At 27.0% G+C, this 17060-nt stretch overlaps 1 long non-coding RNA gene across 1 annotated transcript; it reads left to right on the top strand.

The window, feature by feature from the left end:
- The first annotated feature begins 2544 nt into the window (after positions 1-2544).
- LOC125370374 lies at positions 2545-4664 on the top strand. Its single transcript, XR_007216276.1, has 2 exons — positions 2545-3177; positions 3429-4664. It is a non-coding gene; the product is annotated as an uncharacterized LOC125370374 (long non-coding RNA).
- The last annotated feature ends 12396 nt before the right edge of the window (positions 4665-17060 follow it).

The raw sequence follows: 17060 nt of genomic DNA on the forward strand, positions 1-17060 counted from the left end.
TATATTATTGGGTTGTAGTTGATTAAATGTTTATAAGCAAATTAATTAGAAATATGTGTACTAGGTCTATGTTAAGAAGTGCATGCGGTCCATTATTTTATTAGACTAAGTAGGCTTGGTTATTAAATTAATATATATACTAAATTGCCAGTTTGATTAGATAAAGAAATTAGCAAAACATATAATTTTGATAACTTGATAATAACATAATTCACTGTTAATTAACTAATAGATTTTTATGTCCTAAAAATATTAAATTATAGGGATTATAACTATATAATTTTAACAAAATTCTTTGTTTTTATTATGATTTATTAATACTTACAATTCTCATTCATTGTTGGCATTTTGATTCTAGAGATAATTACTTCGTTAAAAGTGCATATTTTATTGGACAATTGCCCGATAGTTCTTCATCTCACTCTTATAGGATGACAGGTTGGTGGAAATTTATCTGGAGTCTTAGCATTCCATGGAAGATGAAAATATCTTTACGTGGCATGCATGCATGTTTAGATACTCTGCCTGCTCATGTGAATCGTGGCATGCATGCATGTTTAGATACTCTGCCTGCTCATGTGAATCTAATAGCTTACCATGTGGCTGTTGGTCCTAGCCATTGTCGTTGTGATTTTGGTTTTGAAGACTCATGTCACGAGGGGGCTTGTACATATGGCGGCTCTAGCAGAATCCATGGCTACGGTTTCGTCGGCTACTGTGGCAGAGTTATTGGCAATTCGAGAGGGTCTTCGTTTTGCAATTAATTGTGATTTATCTGATGTGGCTGTGGAGTCTAAATGGAGAATATGGTGTTGGCATGATTCGTGATAGGGTTCGGACTGTCGGAGTACCATCTTATTATTAGTAACATTCACATGCTTGCTGATTTATTTAGTTTTATTTCTTTTGTTCACATTCGTAGGACTTGTAATGATGTTGCTCATTCTTTAGCTAGATTTGATATTAGACATGACTCTTGAATAGGTTTGGCTTGAGAATGAAAGCCCCTTTATACCTTCTTTTAGCTGATATGTCTATTCGGTAATGAGCTATAATGCTTGCCGTTGGTATATACCTTTCTTTTTCTTTTCTTTTTTTTCCTTCTAAGGTTTTTCCTAATGGGTTTTTACTTGGAAGGTTTTTTATCCATGGTTCAGGTTTCTGTTTAATCTTTTTTGAATGAAAGTGATTATTTTTCTTTATAAAAGAAAAACTATTAATTATATATAGTTTATAAAATATTTAATATTATATTCAGTTACGAATCTTAGTTCAATCTTAACCTTTGATTTTCCAATGTTTAAACCTTAGACTTCAATTAGTGAACCCCATACTTGATTCGATTGAAAAAGAAAAATAAAGTTTAATTTGGCTGCTGAGCTTGTCATTCTGAATTTTACACATTTTTATAATTTTATCCAATTATTTTAAAATTTTAAAATAAATACTCATTCTTTTAATTTATCTTTAAAAATACTTTCTGATGATAATTTTTAAAGTTTAATAGTAAAAGAAATGATACAGGAGGTCGATTGTACTTATTAAAAGAATAATAATTATGAATTTATTATAGACTTAAAAATATGACCATTAAAAATATCATGTATGTGCATTTTTTCACATATTTTAAATCTAAATGCAATAATTTTTTTATTAACTCACTAAATTTTATGTTAGTAAGCAGTATTAATTTGCCATCTCATTTTTCTCATTGTAATATTTTAAAAATTATTATCAAAAAATGATTTTAAAAATACATTGAAAGTATAGGTATTTTTTAGAAAACTTTTAAAACAATCGGATAAAATTATTAAAAATATAAATTTTATGATATAATTAATTATTAGGCCATCTAAAAAGTAACTAAATTAAAAATCTAAAAATTAAAGTTAGTGGCGAAATCAGAATTTATTCTAAAAAAGAATAGACCTCACACTTAAAAGACCCATAAAAACAATAATTTATTTTCATGTGTGTCCATTAGGCTAAGTCCTCTACATACTACTTTTAAGCACAAAACAAGCTATCATTCTAATCTAGGAGAAATAAATTAGATCAAGTATATAATAAAATGATAATCTTGTTCATTTTTGTAAGCATGCAATCTGCCAAGTTGGTTCCCGGCTCCCTGCTAATTGTTGGCATATTTAGTTTCTAGTGAGCTAAAAAGCTGGCAGCAAAGTCTACTAAATTTGGTTTTGCACTTGTAAAGGAGAAATTGAGTTTGAGTAATACTTGTAGCTGGACAATCAAAATTGAAAGCAGAACATGTAACAACCTATTATAGCAAGTTGTATCCAATTATGCTACCTCCACATACTATAATGACAAATTACTTGCCATGTTTTCAGTCTTGGTGAAATTACTCTTTATCTTTCTTTCCTTTCTTTAATTTGTTATTATATTATACTATCATAGAAGAGGTTTTCGTAAAGTGCTTCCTGACTAATATAAGAATAGAAAAATAATAACTACATAAATAGCTATCTTTTTTTGCCTTTTGTTTTTTGAGAAGCTGATGTTTATTGTATTATAATATTTTTAAATGTTAGATTTTTTTAGTTTAAAGAATTATTTTTAAGAAATAAGATTTTAATGAATTTTTTATTTTTAAATTTATAATAAAGAGTTAGTTTCACGCTCAAAATTATATTTTCAGGGGGCAGGTTGGAAGGAGAACCGTTTGGAAGGGGATGTGGGTGGAGGCGATAAAGATGCCCATGATTCGAATTTGGATGAAATGGTTAGAAAGGTTAGCCATGATGGAAACATAAGTTTGAATGCTACTATGTTGACTCCAAAACCAATTTTATCTGGAAATGAAAAAGCTCTTGTTGCAGTTGAGCCTAGTGTCTCTAGGCTTGTTTCTCAACTTAATAGGCCCATGAAAAAAAGAAAAGAAATAGAAGAAACAAGGGTGGTAGTTCTGGCTACTATGTTTGAGGCCTCATTTCAGAAAGAAAATATGGTAGTCAGTGATTTAAACAAGCAAGAGGCAGGTCTTGTTTGGCAGGCCCGCCTTCACCAATGAGTTGCCTTGTATGGAACTGTAGGGGCCTTGGGAACCAGCTTACAGTACGACAATTACAGTCCCTAGTTAAGGAAAGGCACCCGATTTTAGTATTTCTTATTGAAATAATTTGTAATTCTTCTAAGTTCGACAAAGTTCAAAGCGAGGTGGGTATAGCTCATGGTTTTTTGTTAGAGCTGCATCTGATTATGTGGGTCTTGGTTTAATATGGTTGAATTATTGTGAAGTGGACGTAGTATCTTTCTCTAACTACTATATAGATGTTAATATACAATCTCTTGGTTTGGATATTTGGCATTTTATAGGACTATATGTGCATCCTAATCAATCTTATAGGATGAGAGTTGAGCTCTTCTACGAAGATTGCCCTCTATTAATTCGTTTCCATGGCTGGCAGGTGGCGACTTTAATGAGTTGCTATTGGAATCTGAGAAAAGTGGTGGAAGAGCTCATCCTACTACACTTATCAATGCTTTTCAAGATGCTATTACAAATTGTAGTCTTGTTGATTTGGGGTTTTTGGGGCATGCATTTACATAAGAGAGGGGACGAGGCACGAATCATTTTGTTAAGGAATGTTTAGATCGTTTTTTAGCTTCACAAGCTTGGCTTTAGAGGTTTCCTCATTTTTAAGTATTGCATTTGCAACCTCCGATGAGGGACATTGCCCAATCTTTTTATCTTGTGGACTACGGTCAAGTAATCAAAATCAGTTTCGTCTTAAGCCGTCTGAGCAGCTTTGGCTACTACATGATGACTGTAAAGAAACGATGAATGAGGCATGGCAACGCTTTGCGAGAAGTGGCGATATCGTTAAGTGGCTTTCTTCTTATCTTTCATATTTGGATGTTTAAGAAAGACATAAATACTCCCAATTATTAAAAGAAATTGCAGAATGTAGGGAAAAGATAACAGTGTTGAAGCAATCTTCTGGTTCTGATAATGAAAGAGGCCAGATTTTACATCTGCAATAGCGTATGGATAGCCTTTTGGAGAAAGAGGAAGTGTATTGGAGGTAAAGGGCTTGAATTCAATGGCTTCGTGAGGGAGACTGTAACAACAGATTTTTTTTCATCAAGTGGATTTTTAGAGGAAACGAGGGTATACCATTCGTGGACTATATGATGTTGATGGTTATTGGGTCTCAGATGATATGAGTATGGGTAATATTGTGCTAAACTATTTTAACATTATTTTCTTCTTATGGATAGTGATGGATGATTCAATTTTTGTTGGAATGTGGAGTAGAGTGACTGAGAGCCAGAATTCAGCATTTCTACAGCCCTTTCAGCAGGTGGAGATTCAGGAGGCTTTACTACAGATGGATCCTCACAAGGCTCCAGGTCCGAACAGTTTAATAGGTTCCTTTTATGTCAATTTTTGGAACATTGTTAAGAGTGATGTTTCTTCTACTTGTTTGGCTATTTTAAATGGCATGCCTATTCCTCCATGTTTTAATCATATTAATATTGTGCTTATTCCGAAGGTTAAACTCTTGTGCGTATGATGGATTTACATATGATAAGTCTTTGTAATGTAATTTATAAGTTGGTCTCTAAAGTACTAGTGAATCATATGAAAAGTATCCTGTCGCTTTTAGTATTAGAAGAACAAAGTGACTTTGTGCCTAGTAGAATGATTACAGATAATATTATGCTTGGGATTGAGTCCATGCATGCTTTAAAAAAATAATTTATCCAGTTGTGTGGGTATGGTAGCAGTTAAACTGGATATGGCTAAGGCGTATGATAGATTAAAGTCGAGCTTTATTTGGAGAGTTCTTCAAGTTTTAGGTTTTGCTCCATCTTGGGTGGATCTTGTGATGTCTTATATTACTACAATGACTTATTTAGTATTCCTTAATGGAGTTAATGTTGGTAATGTGTTTCCTTAGAGGGGTGTTAGGCAGGGAGACTCACTTTCACCATACTAAAATACATGGTTTGAAGCTTGCACCATTGGCTCCAATGATTTCACATTTCACATCTGAATACAAACATGAAATTTTGCAACTTTCATCACTCGTATTATTGGTTTGATTGTATCTAAAACAAAACGGCAATCAACCAAAATTATTGGGATAAAATAGAAAAAGTAGGAGGTGATTTTACCATTTTATAATTTTTAGTATGTGATTTTTTTCAAATAAAAAAAGATATATCTTAAAAACAGATTTTACAATTAAAAGTCTCAATTTGCAAGGATTCAGTCACCTTCACTCTGATTAGCCATTATTATCATATTACTCATATTTGATAACATAAATTTAGAGCTTCACAACTCCTAATTTGATTATTTGACCGTTAAATTACAGTTAAGAAGTTATTGATATAATCATATATCGATTTAATGGTCAAACAATGACGTTTTGAGTTGTTAAATTCTAAATTTAAATTATCAAATACGGGAAATATAATAATAATAGCTCATTGGAGTGAAGATAACTAAATCCTTACCAATCGACATTTTTAATAGTAGAATACTTATTTTTGTCACGATTTTTAACCACGTATCTTTTTTTATATTAACAATATTATATACTAAAAATTATAAAATGACGATGAAATCATAAAATATTTTTTATTTATTTCAAAATCATCTTTGTTCCTCGTAATTATAGTTAGCGGTGAAGGAAACTGCAAACAATTTGTTGCATTTTCTTGAATGTTGACTTCAAGTGCTTCTTCAGTTTTTTATAGAAAAGAAAAGAAAAAATTATGTTTACTCTTAAAGTATAATCTTAATTGCAGCTATCTCCCTTTTATTTGAAAATCAAACTTTTACATCCCTAGTTTTGATTCCATAAATAAAATAATATCTAAGAATTTTTTTAGTAAATTTCTATAATAATAATAATAATAATAATAATAATAGTTTAATAACTGAAATTTATTGTTGTTCATAAAATAAAATATAATTATTATTAATTTAAAATCATAAAAAAGATTTAACGTAATTTTTATACTACAATATTGATTTAAATTTCACTTTTTATTTTTAAATAAATTGATCGAATTAATTTATAAATTTATTAACTAAATTATTAGATTAGATTAAGATAAAATTTATTAAATTCAGAATTATAAGTATTTTTATATTAAATATTAATTTTTTAAGTTTTATTATATTTGTAAATAGAAGAATCTATTTACTAATAAAAATATTTAATTTTTTTAAAGCTAATAATAAATAAATTTATCATATTTTTTAGTAGATTAGCAATTTCAATAATAATATTAATTATTAGAGTTAGTAGTAGGGTGGATGAAATAATTATAATTATGATTATGATTATAATTTATGGGTGTTTTGCAATGCCTATTACTAAAACTAATTATAATAATAATAACATATTATGCAATATTCACTATATCCAAGAACATTAAAGAAATGAATACAGCATCTATTACCGGACACTTTTTGCCTTAAAAGAAAAATCATTTACACATGAGCGACTGACTTTTTCAGTCTAATACTATAATCATTTGCTAAAATAAATGACTTGGCTCAAAATTTCAAGTTACACTAAGGCCCTATAACACAATTATGACAACCAATCATTTATTTTCCCAAAATAATCAATATTATCCGGTCAATTAGACAATTATTCAGACAATTTATTCTATACTAATTAAAAATCAATAAATCATGAATTTTTCCAACTGATTATAGTATAATTATTTGAGGTCAGTTTCCTTTTTCATACACGTGAATTTAATATTTAAATTCATTATTAATTATTTAATAAAAGATAAAATAACTAAAAATTAAAAATTAATATACTAGATATTACACCAAAGATCAATGGGCAAATAATATAAAACCAAATCTAGTTAACTGTTGTTTAATAGAAATTCTTATGAAAATTAATTTTTAGTATAAAATTATAAAATAGAATGATAAAAAAATATAATATTTAAATTTTAAGGACGACTAATATAATATGAAAAAACACAAAGACAAATAGTAATTACCCCTTAAATTTATTTATTAGAATCTATAGTACTTGTGCAGCAAATATATAAATTTTAATAAATTCAGAAATAATAGCATATATTCATTATATACTCATAATATAATCGGAGATATTATATATTATTAAATTTATAAATTTGTTTGAATTTAAGTTGAATATACTTATAATATATTTTGATGATAACATTTGTATACTTAAAATAAATTTGATACCGAATCTCTATTCTTGTTCGCTCCTTTTAATTTTGATTTGATTTGATATTATTTCCATAAAGTTTCAAAAGTTGCAATCCTTAATGCTCATTAAATTTATTTTCATAAATTTATATATTATATAATTGATTTCTAAACAAAACATATAATGTGCATCAATATTTAGAGAAAATATCAAGATATAAAGTGATAAAATTCATCAAAGTATTCAATTATTTTGAGATCATGATGAAAAACTAATGAAGATAATCATAATGGGTGTTTAATTTAGAGTTATTTTATTTTTTTACTAAACAGCTATATTAAACCATTTAGCAGTATTAAAGCTTATATAGTTTTAATGAGTTACTCATTGTATCAGTTCTACTTTAAATTTTCTTTTTATTAACCGGTAGCTAGTTCGATCTTTTTATTTATTTGGATAACATTATCCTTATTAAAATTTATTAATAATAACTTTTTTTAAATAGATCTCATATGATTAATGTTTTAATTTATAATAAATAATTATTATTTTAAAATTATACTTAATAATTAAATTATAATTTTATAATTATGCTTTTGAAATTAAAAATCTTTTGTTTGTGGAATTTAAATTTTAAATCCTACTTTCTCAAAATATTTTTTGTAAATATTTTTAATAATATGTACACTTGACTAAACAAAATTAACTATAATGCTTTTAATTATTATAAACTTGTATTTTTTGAATCAGACTCTGCTATCTTATCTATATATATTAATTTCAGCAACTTAAAATTTTTTTGACATGTATGCTTAATTTCTTATATAATTGACATGTATACTTAATTTTGACACATGAGATTCAAGTTTATATGTAATTTTATAATTTTTTTCTATTAATTTATTGATTCATAAGTTATATTCTTAATTAAACACTCACTCTAATCCTAATACTCATAATATTTTAATATTATATCGACTAATAAATAATTTTCTAATCAGATAATAATACTAATTCTATTCTAGAAAATAGCATATTAATTATACTTTAATGTTATATTAACTAATAAATTAGTATTATAATTATATAATAATTCTAATCATAGAAAATAACATCTTAAATTATATTTTTAATATTATATTTAATAATAATTTAATTTTTAATTATATAATTAATTTTTAATTCTAAGAACATTAATATTAATTATATTGAATATTAATTTGTATATATTAAAAATAATTAATAGATAATTTTTAAAATTATTACATTAATAAAATTTTAGAATTTTTAAAAAATTAAATACATTTAAAAATAATTAGGTTGCTATTTTTTTAGAATTTTATAAATTAATTTTAGATTTTAAATTTTTTATGAAATTGTATCTATCAAATTGATTTAATAATCAAAATAATAATAACGATGCAATGCATGAGTAAACGACTAATATATATTAAATTCTGAGACATAAAATTTTTTGACATGTATGACTATATTTTGACACATAAAATTTTTTTTTTGATATGCGTTCTGACATATAAAATTTAAGCATATGTAACTTATTTTTTCTATTAATTTATTAATTAATAAGTCACATTCCTAATTAAACAATAACTCTAATTCTTGAAAATAGAATATCAATTATATTATTAAAATTATATTAACTAATAAATTTCTTTTTTAGTTATACAATAATCTAATTCTAAAAAATAATATTTTAAATATTTTTACTAATTAATATGTTAGTTTTGTAATCATATAATAATTTATAAACTTAAAAATAGTAATATTAATTATATTTATAGTATTAGTTTATATAATACTAAAAATAATTAATAAATATTTTTTAAAATTATAATATTATTACATTAATAATATTTTTAAACCAACAAAATCTTATAATATTAAATTTTTTAAGAAAGATACGTCAAAATAATTAATTTATACTTACTTTTTAAATATTATAAATAATTGTTAAATATTAAAATTCAATTAAATTTGTCTATAAACTTAATTTATACTAATTATTTATTCATACGTTGCACGACTATTATTATCATTTTGATTATTAAAATAAGTTGATAGATACAATTTAATAAACTTTTAATATTTAATATAAATTTATAAAATTTTAAGAAAATAGCAAACTAACTATTTTTAAATGTCCTTAATTTTTTTAAAATTTCATTAATGTAATAATATAAAAGTTATTTGAAAAGAATTTATTAATTAATTTTAATATTATATAAATTAATAAATTAATATAATCGATATTACTATTTTTTAAGATCAAAAATTTATCATACAGTTAAAAAATTAATTTAGTATTGAATACAATATTAAAGATATTATTTTTTAAAATTAGAATTATTATCTAATTATAAAACTAATTTATTAGTTAATATAATATTAAAATATAGTTAATATGTTATTTTTTTATAAAAATAGCATCATTATCCGATTAGAAAACTATTTATTAGTTAATATAATATTAAAATATAACTAATATATTATTTCTTAATATTAGAGTCGGTATTTAATTAGAAATTTAACTTATAAATCAATAAATTAATAGAAAAAATTATGAAATTAGTATAAATCTCATGTGTCAAAAAAATATATGTATTAGAATAAAAAATTTATATGTCGGAAAGTAAACATATATATTAAAAAATTTAGATCTCACAAATTTATATATATATATATATATTAATTTTTAAAATATAAATTTTTTGATATGTGTATTTATTTTAACATAAGATATTTTTGGTTTGATATATATACTTATTTTTTATATATATAATTCAAATTTATATGTAATCTTATGGCTATTCTATTAATTTATTGATTTATAAATTTATATATTTAATTACACAATAATTTTAATCCTAAGTAATTACATATTAATTATATTTTAATATTTTATGAACTAATTAATTAGTTACCTAATTAGATAATAATTCTAATTCTATCCTTAAAAATAGCATATTAATTATATTTAATAATATATTAATTAACATATTAGTTTTCTAATTAAATATTCATGCAATACAGATTAAAATAATAAAATTTAATAATATTTGTGCAATACAGATTTTAAAATATAAAATTTAGTTTCCTCCAATGACTTACGAGTGTTTGCTTGGATTTTTTTTCTTCACTCTTTAAGAAAGGGTAAGTTGATGTCAAATGTTAACGCGAAGTAAAGAGAAATATTGAATAAAAATGTCGATCCTAATTAAAATAATAATTATCATGATAAATATTGATTTCAATAAAAAAAGGTCATGAGAAAATATATTTTGGATGACAGTAAAATAATAAACATAAAAATCCAATTAGTTATATGTAAACATAAAAATTTATCAAGTTATACTGAATTAAACCTAAAATAAATATATTATATCTCGGTTGATTTATTAGGTTTCTGTAGTTTCTTTTGCTCTAAACTTTCGACCCATATATATAAGATTATAATATATTCCTAAAATATTTAGAGAAAATGTCAAGAATATAAAGTGATAAAATCCATTAAATTTTTTTCAAAATTTAGTTATTTTTAAAAATAACTGATTTAATTGAATTGAAGCAATTAATTTTATAATTAAATCGAACTGACTTAATTAAGAAAATCAATTGAGGATAGCCAAAATTCATATGTCTATTTCAATAATTCAGTTTAAAGCAAAAAAGAAAAAAAAAAGAAGAAAACAAATCAATGATAAAGTTAAAGAAGCATTATTAATAGAAGGATTGACCCTCTTGTTCAGCCTTTTGATATAAATACGGTTTTTTTATGATATTTTAATATTTTAAAAGTTGAACTAGTAACAATTACATTTAAATTTATTAACATCACTAATAATTTTGACCATTAAATTTCAGATAAATTTTATTTACTGCAAAACTAGTCTTGTCTAATAAATAGCAAAATGTAGAATTCTCTAATCTTGTTGGATTATCCAAAATTTATTGGAATTGGCTAAAATTAAAAAAAAATCAAATTGTGAAACTATTTTTTTCTCTAAACTCTATAAAAATTAACATAGTTATTTTTAAATGAAAAATAAATTGATAAAGAGTGAAATAGTGTTGAATTTATAAATAATTGATAATAAATAAATAAATGGCAACTATTAAATTAACGATTTTAGTGAATTTGAATACAAACTATTGATAGTTTAATTTTTCAAATATTAAAATATCACCAAAAAGTCAAAAACTATAAAGTGAAATTTATACATTTCCCTTAATAATGTAACCACGCCAAAAATCAATTATGCAAAAAGAAATTGAAAATAGTTTTCACCGATTGCCACATTGTTAAAGTTAAATTTGGTTAAAACTAATATATAATGTTAATTAATTCTGAAATAAATATTAACATTCCTAACTTTACAACTGTTTTTATAATCAGTTTACTAATGAAAAAGTTAGAAAACAAAAATAAAAGTCTAGGGATTTAAAGACAATCTTAAACAAAATAAAATCATGTCGCAGACATTTATATACTCTTTGCAGGAAATCTAAACATAATCAAAAGCAAAAAAAAAAAAAAAATTGACTTCTTGTTTTCAATAATTACTTAATTTTTATATTTTATTTTATTTTAATTATAAAATTTATTTTATTTTATTTTAATTATTTAATTTTAATTTTCATTAGAAGTTAATTAACTTACTAATACTGAATTTTATTGCTTTTTTCTTTTAATTACTCTATTTTACTAGCTATTTTTACCACATATTATTTATTAATAAAGCAACTAAATTGAAATATAATTCAAACTTAATAATTAAAATAAATAAATTAAAATTTTATAATCAAATCAAAACTAAATGTAAAATTTAATACTCAATTTTATATTTTTATTTAAATCGACCGACCATATTTTTATAGTCCTTATTACATTACAATCAAAGTAAATTTTTTTAATTCAATTAACTTGCTTCAATTTTAGATCATACAGATATTGGTACTTGCTTTTATTATTTGTCTTTTATTTGATAGGCTGATTATAATGATATTTATATTAAAAAAACCAAGTAATTTAGATCTATTTGTGTTGTTATATCTCAACTTTTAATTAAAACATAAAACTTTTCTTACAATGTCAAGCATGAACAATGAAGACTAATACAATTTCAACCCTCCCTCAGTATCTTTTTATAAAAAAAATAAAAATTGATATTCCATTCATATCCATAAGTCACTAGATTTTCAAGAAAATGAACCAATAATAAGTCAAGGATTTCTCGCCTAATGTGTTGGTTGGTGAGCTAGGTTTTTTCTAACGGGGTCAATGGGCGCACCTCGCCCATGGCAGCTGGCATGCAAGGATTCCATACCAATAGGGTGCGCAAGCGGGCTGGCTCGTCAGTAGTAGCTGGCTAGCATGCGAGGTTTCTCACCAACAGGCTAGATGGCAGCGCTGCCTTATGCATTTAAATTTCTATCCTATTAACTTTAGATGGTAGGATAGAAGCCTACTATTAAACCCCTAAAAATGGGGGCCTGGCTGGACGCAAGGATTGGGCGTTGCTCCTACAAGCCAACCTAATGAGGCATGCAAGCTGGGCACGTGACAGCCTGACCTAGAGAAGCGGTCCGACAAGGGCGGGAAGTGGATGCCAAGGCAAAAATAGGATGCCTAGATAAGGAGTGGCTTCTGGCAGACTTCTAGGATGGCAGCACTATAAGGTACGGGGGTACATGAATGAATCAAATTGCACATCGAAATGGGGGGGATGGTTGATAACATATATGTAAAGAGTTGGAACTAATCACATAAGGCGTCTTTTGGTTGTTTGGCTGTGGAGTTGTAGGAACTCCAAAGTTAAACGTGTTTGGTTCAGAGAAATTCTAGGATGGAAGTTCTTGAATCCACCAAAGAGACAAAACTGTGAGACCAGTGGGGGGGGGGGACAAAGCGGACAATATCTCATGTGATCTGATTCCGGGTTTACAAATGGTATCATAGCAGGACCCATCTAGTAGATGTGCGGTTCAAGGACGAACCAGGCGGAAGCTGATGGGCATATGACAGCCTGACCTAGAGAAGTAGTCCGACGAGGGCGGAAAGTGGACGCCAGGGCAAAAATAGGATGCCTGGACAAGGAGCAACTTCTAGGATGGCAGCACTCTAAGGTATGGGGGTACATGAATGAATCGAATTGTACACTGAAATAAACTGGGGAATGGTTGATAACATATATGTAAAGAGTTGAAACTAATCACATGAGGTGTCTTTTGGTTGTTTGGTTGTAGAGTTGTAGAAACGCTAAAGTTAAACATACTTGGTTTAGAGAAATTCCAGGATGAGGGACCTCCTAGGAAGTTCTCGAACCCGCCAAAGGGATAAAACTGTAAGGCCAAAGTGGATAATATCTCATGTGATATGGTTCTGTATCATTACAAAGCATGTCAAGCAGCGGCAGAAAATCTAGGCGGCGAAGGAAGCCGTCGGGTCAAGTCTTGTGGAAGGGCTTGGAAGGGTGTAGAAGATGTATGTGATTGGCACACAGGATCCTAGCATTGGGCCCAAAAAGACTTACAAGGCAAGCAGGCTAGTCAATATGACAACTAGAGGCAATGACAGGGTTGTTCCTCGCTTAGGCATAATGCGAGTGGCTTAGGCATAATAACACTAGGCTTGCTGGCTAGTATTGGCCAAGGGCCAAGCAACAATCATGTGTGGACATCCAAAATTGGCATGTGGGAAAGGTTGGTTATATGGCAAGTAGGCAAGCAGGTTTCTTAGCTAGGCAGTTACCATGTAGTTATTTTGGCAAGCTGACATGTAAGGCATTCAAACATGACTCGTGTAAGGCATTCAGACATGACTAGGGGCAAATTGCCAACATGGCATGAAGTAGTTATGCTTGAGGGAATGTAAGACACTAGATCAGGCCCTATGCAGTTAGGAGTGTCGATTGCACGTGTCATATATTTATATGAAAACTGTCATGTACCATACTTGTAACTGCTTTGTTTATATAAAGGGAGGATTTATCCCAAGGGAAGATATGTATGAAAAGCCCCAAGTTATGTGTAGTTTTTTTATATTTTTAACAATAATAAAGTGTGTTTATTCTGTCCATTGTTACCTTAATTATCCTTTAAATTTTTACTATCTTTTGGTGCTTTACTATTATGTATGTGTGAACCTTTTGCGAGTTATTGTGAAATTTTTGTTGGTAAGGTTAAACCAAGTGAGAGACTTGGCTACCACACAAGGTAATTTTCTGGCATTGAAAATTAGCCTGTGACAGTTACCATGGTGGTGATGATGTGATAAAGAATTAGAGTTCGAATTCGAAAAGGAAGCTTAAGAAACGGCTACCACATCCAATGAAAGTAGCAGGTGCGTAAATTACCTAATATTGACATGGAAAAGTAGTGATAATAAAAACCAAATTAAAATTTCTTAAAATGATTTTTTTAGGAGAATGTGTTGGGTAGAACATAATGATGTCTCCTACTGACAGACCTCAACATGCTGCTTAGTCTCTTTAAAGGAGTGCAGTATGCCTCACCCTCTTGGAGGGCTGGAAAGCCTAGGCATGGGAGCATGTCTACGCCACGAGAGCTTGGAAAAGTGGACATGTCTAGGCCATATGATAGACGTCAGTTATTTTATATTTTTATAATATATTGTATCCAGATGTGACTTATTTTTATTAGATGTGTCTTTTGGTGACTTGATAAACATAGTTAATCTAAGTGTATATATATATATATAAATTCTAAGACGCATAATTTTGTTGCTATGTGTACTTTTTATATATAAAAGTTTATTTTAATATTTGTACATATTTTTGACACATAGATATTAAAATTGTTGTCCCTTGGAACCAAGAAGGGGGGGTTGAATTAGTGACCTCAAATTATGAAAAATATGTTAAGATAATAAAAACTCACAAATTTAAGAAAGATTAAAGGAATTTGGAAGAGAGTTAGGGTTAGAAAAATTGACATGAATGGAATAATCCTTCCCACGTCCACTCCTCAAGATCACACTTGAGTATTCCATTATAATTTTCAAGATTACAACTTTTGGGTTTTTCAAGTTCACCCAACAACTTAGAGTTTCTAGGCTGACACTAAATCTCTTTCCTTAGTGATCTAATCTCTCACTAAGTCCTTTAACCCTTGAGTATTAAATGGTTACTCAACAACCAATTCCTTGTATTTTTAATACCTAGGCTCACACAACAACCTTTTAGGATTTTAGTTGAACAATGAGTTTCGACTTAATACACTATACAAGGAAGAAAATCAAGTCAGAAAGTTGAGAAATAAATTTGTAAGAGTTTAGACATAATACAATCACACATCTTAAATCTTTATGGGGTTCATACCTATGTCTTAGAGACATTACAAAAGGACCCAAACTTATTAAATGCAAATTAGATAACATTGTAAAAAGTTGCCTATAGGCATGAAAAGCGCCCTCGCGCTTCTCAAGCGCTCTCGCTTTCTCCATCGCGAAACCATCTACCACTTTGAGTCTCATGCTTCAAATTAGAACGTCCTCGTGCTTTGTAATCATCCTCATGCTTCTTGAGGTGTTGACCAGTTGACTGCCAGGTGTCATTCTATCATTAGAAAATTGTTAGATGGAGTTTCCAACAGCTTGGATAATTTTGATCACATGAAAAACGCCCTCGCACTTTCAAGGTGCTCTCGCACTTTTTAGGCCTTTTTATAATTCGTTCTTGAAAGTTTAGTAAAGCTTTAGCCAATTTGAAATCTTTTGATATACTGTCATATAGACACTTAAACATGAAGTTAGCAATATTCAATTTGGGTGTTAAGATGAAAATAGAGATCAATTGACTCTTAGATCAATAATGATGATGTACAATTTGTATGGTTATTATATAGTTAATTTATTAATTAATAAATTATTTTTCTAATTGATCAATGACTCTAATATTAAAAATAATATTTTAACTATATTTAAATATTATTTAACTAATAAATTAGTTTTTTAATTATAATTTTAGAAAAATTTATATATTAACTATATATTCTAATTATATAATGATTTGAAATCTTAAAACTGCAATATCAATTATATTTATAGTTTTAATTTTATATATAATTAAAAAAATAAATTGATGATATTTTTGAAATAGTTTTATATTTATTCTATTAGTAAAATCAAAACATTAAATAATTTACTAAAAGCACACTTAAAAGTGTTTTAAATTAATTTTTACTTTTTAAAAAATAATAATTACAAAAGAATTAAAGACTATTAAATATCAACAACTAGTTTATCATAACTTTGATTTAATAAATTGGCTGAATTTAATAAAAAAAATTATAGTATAACTTTTCATTTCGTCTTACCCTAAATAGGCTAATTTTGATTTATTTATTTTCCACCTTAGCCTGTAAGTAGCAAGAGGACAAACGAATTGATTCATTATTTGACAATGTCAATAGGAAAGGCCCCGCTTTCCACTAACACTTCAAAAAGATTCCCCAACTATGATATGATATGAAAATAAGATAAGAAAAGCCATCCTTGGAGAACAAATTATTGTTCTTCCTTCCAAAATTACTGAAAATTGGCACACATCTCCAACGGTCCAATTTGGCTAATCTAAAGCAAGTTTTTTTTTTTTTTTTAAGAAAAAACAACAATAATATAATTAATTGGATGGCCAAGATTGCCTGAATTTATACCATTTTGAGTGCATGGATATAGTTTTTTTTTTCTTTTCAATAATGGATTGGTGGATTGCTAACTGCTTGGCTAATTTTAAATAAGTATACTCTAAATGTCTTTTAAGGTACTCAATATATACTCTACTGAGAAAATTATGCATTGGTTAATTTAAATATTTTAGCTACCACTTTAGCTAATTC

Source organism: Ricinus communis, chromosome 6, assembly GCF_019578655.1.
Source record: "Ricinus communis isolate WT05 ecotype wild-type chromosome 6, ASM1957865v1, whole genome shotgun sequence".
NCBI classification, from domain to species: Eukaryota; Viridiplantae; Streptophyta; class Magnoliopsida; order Malpighiales; family Euphorbiaceae; genus Ricinus; species Ricinus communis.